The 10,620-nt window shown below is 38.5% G+C and overlaps 1 pseudogene across 1 annotated transcript; it reads right to left on the reverse strand.

The window, feature by feature from the left end:
• Positions 1-777: 777 nt before the first annotated feature.
• On the reverse strand, positions 778-9,167 carry LOC149838933 (uncharacterized; annotated as a pseudogene). Its single transcript, XR_016432004.1, has 8 exons — positions 8,676-9,167; positions 7,845-8,054; positions 6,660-6,913; positions 4,488-4,758; positions 4,291-4,374; positions 2,181-4,197; positions 1,093-1,417; positions 778-941 (listed from the first exon to the last, which is right to left on the reverse strand). The product of XR_016432004.1 is annotated as an uncharacterized LOC149838933 (transcript).
• Between the last annotated feature and the right edge of the window lie 1,453 nt (positions 9,168-10,620).

Genomic DNA, 10,620 nt, shown 5'->3' on the forward strand with positions numbered 1-10,620 from the left:
CAGAAAACATAGACAAGCACAACCTAGGTATTTCTCTGGAATGGCAGTACAGTAGTCTTACTCCAACAAAAGCTTCCCTAGGCTCAAGACACACCCTTATCATTCAGTTGCCAAAGACAGGGATCCAGATCCCAGTGTATGCAGATCAACATGCTGGCTTGTACCCGGGAGTGATTTATGAACACTGACAACAGGGAATGGAGTCCACACTGATTGACTATCTTGATAATTGATTTTTTGAATTGATCATTCCTTCTAGATCAGGCCATAGAATAGAAATTTCGCTTCGTTCACATTTGAAATCTCTATACTTCAACATGCTAAGCTAGCTGCCATCTTGATTCTGATCTCTGTTTGAGACACTAAACCAATCACGAACCATTTCCATTTGATCTCCTCCCCATTCCACAAAGTGATTTCATCATGCCCGGTAAGTTTATGCTTCTATGGAAATTTGGTCCACATTTCCATGAAAGCATACAAGGGCAATTCAGACTCACTTATGAACATAACATTTCTAGATTATACCTCAGATGCAATTATCAAATATCCAAGATACAGAATTGCATAACCATATCATGTTCACCTCATCTCCAATGGTAAGATATTAATTGCAAAGAGATACACACACACACTAACAGATGCTGCATATATGCATGAGGATTATTCAATGCAACAATTCCAAAATCCATGGTCCAGAACATTGCTAAAGATCGCGTTGCAAACAATTCTCATTCAAGTTTGAAATTGCTCAAAATGTCCTGGCTAGAAATTGATACTTGACAACTGAATGCTTCCCTGCCATTTTTAATGATAAATGTTTATCCAGCATAATTAAACTTTGATTCAATCAGCTGCAGCAGTAGAATCTGACATCCAAGTTCTTTGAAATTTCAAGTCAAGTAACAAAGCTCCAAAATTATAATGCAAATGAAGAAACACTGAAAAGAACAGAAAAATATAATAAATCCTTGATATGTAATACAAAGCATAATATTTCGAAATTATACAATTTTATCTCCAAATATCTTGAATCAGACATTACATGAACTAAGGTCAAGCAAAGACAAAGGTAGAAAAAACAGAATTTACCTCAATAAGCCTATTTGATGGTTCATCAGGGCATAAACTTGTTTTCTCCTGCACCTCATAGTATGATTTTGCTGCTCCTTGCCAATCACAGGTAGAAGATGAAACAATGTTACCTTTAGGTGATTCTCCACAAGGAATACTATCATTGTTTGGCATGAGTTCAAACTTCTGAAGATGAGTCAAATTTTCATTGCCCAGTGCCTTTATCAGATTCTCACCTTCCTCACAAATAACGCTTAGGTCAGCAGGATTTCCATCCCCGACTACTTGTGGCTGATTAAAAACTTTTTTCCCACCATCTTCCGGTGATAGTGTTGCGACAAAACTATTAAAACAAAGGAATAGTATAAGCTTGTATTACTACATATACACAATCAAACCCCAGATTCAACAATCATCAGCAAAATTGACTAGAACAAGTCAACTCCAGACGATTCTCAAGCAGAAGACTATTAATTGACTATAATATCAATTGTAGATGAGTTTCTACAAGCACAGAATCAGAGTTTATGTTAAATCTAGAAAAGGTAAAAGGGAAGACAAGCAAAACAGTTCAAACAAAGACGAAAAAAAAAACAATAGTTTAAAGACTAGGCTAGGCTCAAAAACTAAGCAAGGTCACCATCTCCATACATGATCTAGCAAATTAAAGCCTTGGCCTAGATGGACAGTTTATATCTTAAATGGTTATCTAGTCACGTAAACCAAGACAAGACAATCGATTCGACCAAGTTCAATTGTATATTTAACTAGCACACTTGGAAAAAATGCACGGTCCTGATTTATGTCACATAGGTACAGTGCTGATGCAGGTATGAAGGATACAACACAAGGATTTCCAAAGGTGTGCATACAGGGCTACAACTACATATATATGTTGTGGGCTTGAATTGGGTCTCGATCCATGCCTATCTACACCTATGAGAGTGGGAGGAGGGGAAAATCTTCAACTTTGAATACAGGAAAGATAGACCTGTACCCATACACGTGTACACAAGAGTACCTTACAAAGATCCGATGTTAAGCTAATCCAAGCAAAAAAGCAGTAGATAATAACAACAAAATATGAAAATGGAAAAGAAAATGACCTATCAGTATTTGTATTTTCTTCTGTGCCTCCAGTAATATCATTTAGATGACGTCTTTTCTTTTGTTTCCCAGCAGTATGCTTTGATTTAGCACCACGACGAGGTTGTTTTCTTCCAACACGAGAACCATTTGGCACAGCATTTGTCGATTCCAACTTTTTCTCCTTCACATCCATAACAAATACTTTTTCGCAGTGGGCTAAATTGGTTTCATTTGTGTTGGTTTCAGATGACAGTTCAATGTGACTATTACCACATTCTTTTGCTGATGGCACTTTATGAATCACTTGTGACTCGTCTCGAGTAGATCTCGTAGACTGTGTCCTGCTAAAAGTTTCAAAATTTTCTCTTCCCATTTCATGGAAATTTAGCTTTTTGGATGCCAAGGATTGACCCACAAAAGTACCCATTTGCAACTGGGACATTGTCTCATCATATGCAGGTGAATTCATATATAACAACTCTGAGTTTGGAGATCTAATCTCAAGCAAAACTGGCATTTCATAATGCTTAGCAACAAGGCTAGTACATGGATCAGTTTCATGGCTTACTTGAACTGACTTCCCTGGAGTACGTTTGAATATTCTATCAGCACAACGTCTGAACCACAATAAAGTTCCATCAGGTGAAGCGCTACCTGAAGCTTGCTTTGGGAGAAACCCACGACTAGCACCAGATTCCTCTTTCATTTCACCAGAAACTCTGTAAGTTGTAACATTTGCATCATTTTGTTCATTACAGGCCAGTGTTTTCCACTTTTCAGAACCTAATTCTGGTGAGCCAGACCCAGGAACCAATGTATTTTCTGCAACTTCATTCAAATCCTCTAACCTTTTAAGAATCTGGATCTGATTCCATATTTCTTCTCTATCTTTATGCAATAACTCCCTTTGCTTCTTCAGCTTCTCCTGCTGGATTTGAAGTTCCTCAATGTCATTCTTTATCTCATTCCACTCTCTCTCTCTTCGTTCTCGATCAAGAGCAATTTCCAGCCTCTCAGTCTCAAGCTTTTTTCTTTCCAGCACAACATCCTCCAGCTCTTGGAGAGCTAGTTCCCTTCGATAATTGATACAAGAGAGATCCCTAGCCTTTTCTTGTTGAAATGCTTCCTCTCTATCTTTCAGAAACCTTTCTATTTCCTCTTGCTGTTTCTTGATATTGTTATCCAGTTCCCTCTTCTGGATCTCAATATCTTGAGCTATATCTTCCCGTTCTCTTTGGATCTTGCTGAACCATTCAGAATGCTCAAGAGCCATCTTGCTCATAAACGCCTTCCGCTCATTGAAAAACAAATCAGAATTACGCTGGAACTGATCATGAAGTGCTTCCTTTTCTAATTTTAGTCTTTCCTGCTCCTCTTTAAGGAATTTAGTTACTGCTTTTCTCTCTTCTGCAACTTGTTCAATTTCTCTTTGTAGCTCTCCTCTCTTCTCATCGATTAGTTCCCACTCCTTTTCAAACTTCAACTTTTGTGAATTCAATTCATCAGATTGAGCTGTAAGTTCTACCTCACGTGCTCTAAAATTGTCAATTTCTTCTTTGAGCTTTGTTTCAAGAGCTAACAACCCCTCTCTCTCTCACTTGTTTTAATCTCAACCTTCTCTTGTTCATGAAGAACTTGTTTCTTTTCATTTTCCAGCAATTCTTTCAATTTGTCAAGATCTAGATTAATATGTTTAAGATCCTCCCTTTCTTCCTGCATGGATTTCCGGTCCATTTCTATTTTCTTTTCAGAAGACTTCAAACTTGCTTCTCTATCATCAAGAGTTCTCAACCTGTCATCCATCTCCTTCTCTTTTCTTAACAGTTCTTGCATATGCATTTCCATCTCCTGCTCCCTTCCATGTATCTGATCCTCTCTATCATTTAGATCTGTCTCCCTCTGCTGAAGAGACTGCCCTCTAGTTGCCAATTCATCCTCCATCAACTTCCGACTCTGGTCAGACTCAGCTTCAAATTCTTTCTTTCTCACCTCAAGAGCAAGTTGATGCTCATCCATAAGCCTTTCAATCTCAGCCTAAAAGCAGCTACCAAAATGTGAGTTTATATCTTTAGAAAACCAATAATATTTATAGGACTAAATAACAAAGGAGAATTTGAAAATACTTACACGTTCCTTACTTCCAATGTTCTCATGAAAAATAAGTAGCTCCTGCTCTCTCTTTTTATTCAGCAACTCCCTTTGAATAGCAGCCTTTACAAAAATTATTCAGGAACTTAACAAAAAGGACTTCCAATAAAAATAGTGCAAGCAAAACTGGAAGAACATTGTGAAATCAAGATTAAAAGCATGAGTGGATGGATCACCTCTTCCCTAGTTGCTAAGGCAGCTAACTTTGAAGTTAAATTGGCTTTCTCCTCCTCCAGAACTAAGAGCTCTTTCTTAATTGTTTCTTTTGTAGCCTGCAACTGCTCTTCAAGCTGCCTCAAATCCTCAGCCTTTTCAGAAATGACTTTTTCTCTTTGACTTAGCAAGGACTGCCCCTCAAGTAGCCTTTCCTGCCCAATCTGCAGAACTGTCTGAAGTTCATGAAGCCTTTGCCTCCCAAGGCCTAACTCATCCTCTTTATCCCCAGACCTAAACATCAACACATACATACCAATTATAGAGAAAACCTTAAGTATCGGCCTGAAAAAGCCCAACAACTTAACAGGGATTGTCGAACTTTCTAATGGGAAACAGGCATGCATGCTTTAAACTAATCTCAACAAGTACTTTGTTTTACAAATCCAAATCTAGCAAACAAGAAAAATCATGAAATACAAAATGAATCCACCAGTTTAAACCAAGCCTTATTAGTTGATTTCCTTCTCAACAAGTACTTTGTTTTACAAATCCAAATCTAGCAAACAAGAAAATTCATGAAATACAAAATGAATCCACCAGTTTAAACCAAGCCTTATTAGTTGATTTCCTTCTTGACAGTGCCAGGTCAACAGGGTATGGCTATGTGCTATGTCACACAGACACTTCAATGAGCACCTGTGTCCCATGTCAGCACTTCACAACACAAGACAAGATACTGAACACACACCGTAACACTTCATGCACACGGTCAACACCGTTTCTTTAACGTTATTGTTTTTCACAGGCTTGATTGTTTAGTTTATTCAAGTGTGTTACAGCGATACTTTAAAATTTGTCATTGATTGCATTGTACAAGTAATGATACAGTGATCACCTACTCCCTATTTTAGCTCATTGGATCTTTTCAATCTAACAGTTATGCTAAAACAGAATGAAAACATGCATTGCATTTATGAGTTGTCATGCTTTTGCATTTAATATGATAATCAATCAAGAATGACGTGAAGGGTTTCAAGCTTCATGCTAACAAATCCGATGCATGTTATTTTTCTGCATTGGCACAATCATTAGATCGAATAAGATCCAACAGTCTATAATACAGTGCAGGTGCACCCAATGCACCATATCATTAGTAATACATGTATATATATATATATATATACAGAGTAATTTGTTTTTCGTTCCTATTTTGAATATGGACTCAATTTGGACCACTTCTAAAAGTTATCACTGTATGTGTTTTATGTTTAATCTGAGGTTGTAGATGTGTTTATCATCGTTTATTTAGTAAAAAACAAGCTTTGGATCAAATTGTTTCAATGAAAAAAACTAGTTTCTTTTCTCATTACAAAGTTCCAGTGCAATATAGAACATTGATTTTTTAGATTCCTCAAAAAACAAAGCTCAAGACATTTCTCATCTAATAGATGTTCTCCACTAAACTATGGGGGTCACATCTGTAGGTTTTGATTTATAAAACATAAAAAATAATATGGTTCATACCTAGTCCATACTCAAATTAGGGAAAACAGACAAATTACTATAATATAGATAAGGGAGGACCTCCTTCCCCACGATTCCTGCTTCTGTTTTTTGGATTGGGTTGACACATATACACTTGTGTCCCATGTCCTAGTTTCATCAAACATTAATTTCATACTGAGTGTGTCCATATATTGTGTCCCACACCTGTGCCCCATGTCCATGTTTATGTGAGATAGGATATGGTACAGCAAGGTATATGAACCAGCAATACAATTCAAAAATTTGTTAAAAATAGAATGGCCTGCGACAATCACTTCAGATATATGTTGATATTGATCTAAGTTGTCAATGGTAGACATGAATATCCAAACAACACAGTACAGATATCAGCAAAATGCATGTGTTCGTATACTTTGATGTGCTAAATTGCTGGTAGGTCAATTATTTATAGCTTGAAAGTTGAAACAGCATTTGAGCCATCTATTTCAGGGAGAAAAACTCCTTTATGAAGATCATCATGGATTTAGGATACAAAGTTTTTTTTCCTACAAGAAGTATGTAGTTAGTGAGTTCTGGCAGAGCAATTACAAAGCCAAGCCAGTGAAACAAAGACATGCACCAATGGGCAGAAACAATGGCACATGGAACTAGCAAAAATGCAACCTAACAGGTCAGTAGTCACATACTCAGATTTAAGTGACATGTGTTTCCTCCGAAGTTCATCTTCACGAGCTTCTACTTCCTGTAACTTTCTTTCAGCAACAGAATGGAGCCGGCTAGCTTCAGCTTTCAAAGCTTCTGTGGCATGCAATCTTGACTCCGCAGTCAAAGATAAGTTTTGAGCATTTTCTTCTAGTGTACGTGCTTCTACTAATTTTGTTTCAGCTGTAATCTTGACTTCAGCAGACTCAGACCGTGTTTCCTTCAATGCCTTCTCAAGCTGCACATAAGTTTTAAGTTCAAGAAACATCAGCAGCAAACAAGTAATTTTGGCGAGAATGTCAAAATCATGTTCATGCTGGCCAATTGCCAAAGCCCAAAATGAAAATCAAGTGATGGGAAAAGTCTTGAACCACACTATACATAATCAACATTTCGCTTAAAAGAAATTATTTGAAAATCATGAAATAACTTTAAAAGTTAGAGTTTAGACAGGAAAGATTGCTGATAACGGTTGTGAGCAAGAACTGATGACACAAGAAAATCTATTTGCAGGTGTCTTCATGCCTCGACAAGCAATTGGCCTAAATACCTCATAAGCAAGTTATTCATGATTTTAACCTCTCTGGCGTACAATTTGAGACTGGAAATCGAAAATTTAAAAGTTCAGAACAATTGTAATTGTTTCATGCTCCTCAAGAGCTTCTGGTGAATAAAAAAATATATGTGAAAACCAGGCATAAGCATATATCTAAGCTCAGCATTGAATGAAAGGAATGTCCAATCTTTATCATATGGTCATGCATCATCATTATCTTTTATCGTTTCCTTATTCCAAAACTTTTCATCACATCTAGTTAACAGGTTATCTTCCCAAGGGACCACGACAAACACATCACTTAAAATTTAAGGCAGGCAGGAATACTTGAACCCGTGACATGAGGACCTTATGTGGATGACCATATATGAGACCCCCGTTAATGCAAGGGAACAATTGTCACTCGTATAATTAGGCATTAATCAACAATAACAATCATACAAATAAAAACATAAGCAGAGTAGAATCCGTAAAAGTGACAGAAGAGATCCTACAAGTCCACAAAGTGACAAAAACAGACACTTCTGAAGTGCGAACATATGACAACAAGCTAGAGAAATGTGACCTTACATTTGCAAACACATGACAAAAAGCTAGAGAAATGTGAGCTTACATTTGCTATGCACTCTTTCTCAACCCCAAGAGCCCTTTTAAGATTCAGCTCCCGCTTTTCAGCTTCAGCTAAAGAACGCAGATGCGAAGCTTGGTCACGCTTGTATTTCTCCTCAGCCAACTCAGCACCAGCTTTAAGTTGCTCATATTTGGACGCCCATTCCTTTTTCTCCAAAAGTAAAAGGCCCATCTGGTACTGATGGTCATATAGCTGCGTGGGAAGCGTTCAACTTCAACTAGGGATGAAAAATGGGTAGATGGGATGCAAAACATCAATAGGTGAAGCAGAATGAGCACCATTTTGCAAACAAGTTACACACCACAACTCAGAATCAAGCAAGAAAATGTAGAATAAGCGGACCCGTTTTCTCGTAACAGCGAGTCCCAAGTTGGGAAAAGTTAGAGACAAAAAATGAAAATAACCAAATGCATCAAAAGCGCGTTTGGATCCGCCAGAATTTGGTTTCTCAAACTGGAAATCAGACCCATCTCACCAACTCCAGCGTTTGGATTGATTCTATAAATAAATGTAACTATCCAGTAAAACGCCCGAATTCCAAGCTTCATAATCGCAACCCAAAGAGCTCTAAGCAATAACAAAGTTTGCAAATTCAATGGTAAATTAGTGTTAGTTTCCAGCTATACTATCCAATCGTGCCCCAAGAGATCACCTAACAATCAAAGAAGAAAACCAGATCCCAGTCACGGGCAGAGCACGGGGAAACTACTACTCGATTCCACGCACATGCACGCAACGCACAAATTAACAGAACGACGAAAGAAAGACGAACATCAGTAAACACAAAGAAGGGCGAAAGGGAACCAGAATTACATCAGTTTCGAGCTGGGTGATGTAGGAGATGAGCGCGGCCTTGTCCTTCTCTCGGAGGGTCTCCTCGTCGAGGCCGACCTCCCGGAGGCGCTTCCAGAGGTCGCCGCAGAAGTGAGGCGTCGCGGCTCCGCTCCCGGGGGTGTGCGCCGCAACGGAGGCCCTCGACAACGATCTAGGCGTCTGGGAGGGGCCGTCCTTGGCCGGGGCCGAGAGAGGAGAACCGCCGCCGGCGGCAGCGGGAGGAGCGCTGCTCCTCCCCTTATGGTAGCTGGCGAGCATTCTCAGAAGCGAAGGAAAGATAAAACCCTAATTTCCGACAAAAAAAAACCGTTTGGATCTTCCGGAACTCCTTCAACTTCACTCATGGATCGCTCATCGTTTCCCCAACTGCCTCAGAAGAAAACCGCGAAGAAGAACCCCAGTTCTCACGGAGATCCTGTTTGGGTTCTTGGAGGCTTTTCATGAACTCTTCTTCACCTTCGATACTGCGCCTGTTTCAGGGGCAAGGGAGAGCGAAGGGAAAAAAGTAAAGAAGAAGAAACGGGGAAAGCAAGCGCATGGGAATCTTGCATTGCCGCCTCTTTTACTTTTACCTTTAACTCCTTTAAAAAAAAAAAAAAACTTTTTCACGCTTTCAAATTTACCCCTCGTAGTCGAAGGCACGAAGGTTCAAAATATTTGGGAATGCAAAAATGTCGGATATGGATCTCGTTGACCAGATATTATATCCGAAATTTGAAAATTGGGTCCAGTTTAGAATCCGGATCCGACTCGAATCTTACATTGGCTTCTTGGATCTGGTTGTGATTTAAGTTCCGGTGGTACTGAATCTGCTGAGAACGGGCAGAAGCATGTTGATATTTTTATGTGCAGAGGTTAAAAGGAGGTTGGATGAGTTCATATTACACATAACTGAGGGGCGGTTAGGTTCAGGTCAAGTGGACCTATCGGGTTTGGGCCCAGATTATCATGCCAGCGACTGACCCAATAAAATGGTTGATAGCAATGTTTTAGCATGAGAAAATGAGTTCAACTAGGATCTGATGTTGATGGGAAATGGAAACCTACAAAATACAAAACCTAATAAATGAAACATGATAGTGGATTTTCAGTAATTTTTTTGAAATTCTAACCCATAGATATGTTCAGCACAATTGATTTACTAGAAATACTAATGCATTTTGGATGAAAAAAATGGTATTTGGAGCCTCAAAAATTTATGAAAATTGTAGGTTGTTGCTTTTTGAAACCTTATAAAAACCTATTCATACATCATAATCAAATGTCCCAAAAAGTGATTCTTATTAAAAACAAGCATATAGATCACATCTGTACGGTCAGAATTTTGAGAAAACGCCAGAAATTTATGAAAACCCAATAACATGTTTCATTCAGTAGGTTTTTATTTTCCTATATATATAGTATAGTGGATTCAGTGAAAAAGTACCAAAAACAAGCTTTTCACATGTAAAAGATCGGTTCTGATTCAAATATGAATGTAGACCTGGCACAGAATGCCAAAATAAGTTGATTAAGCAAATCCTAATCTGACCCGAATGCATGCCATTCGGGTCTTAGTCCAAAGCTCCGTACCCAGATATAATGTGGCATATTTGAATCAGTTATTCGCCTAAACCGGATCCAATTGCACTCCTACCTGTGCTTGCGGACTAAAAAAAAGGTTATGGATCGAGGTCCAATTTATGATCAGCGTTGACCATTCAACTAGAGGGTGCACGGGATGTACGCCTACTAACCAGAGTATGATACACTCTCTCCGATTTTTTTTTCTCTCATATCTTATTTTTATATTTTAAAATTTTCTTTGAGTACATACCACCTTGAGATACAGTCCAATGGATTAAAGCCGTTAAGAATGTCAACGGATCTGATTATGTCTGATATCCCACCGGATTTAGGTCACATTTGGCAAACCAAAATCATA

The sequence above is a fragment of the Nuphar pumila genome, chromosome 5 (assembly GCF_984573655.1).
Source record: "Nuphar pumila chromosome 5, dmNupPumi1.hap1.1, whole genome shotgun sequence".
Lineage (NCBI taxonomy): Eukaryota > Viridiplantae > Streptophyta > Magnoliopsida > Nymphaeales > Nymphaeaceae > Nuphar > Nuphar pumila.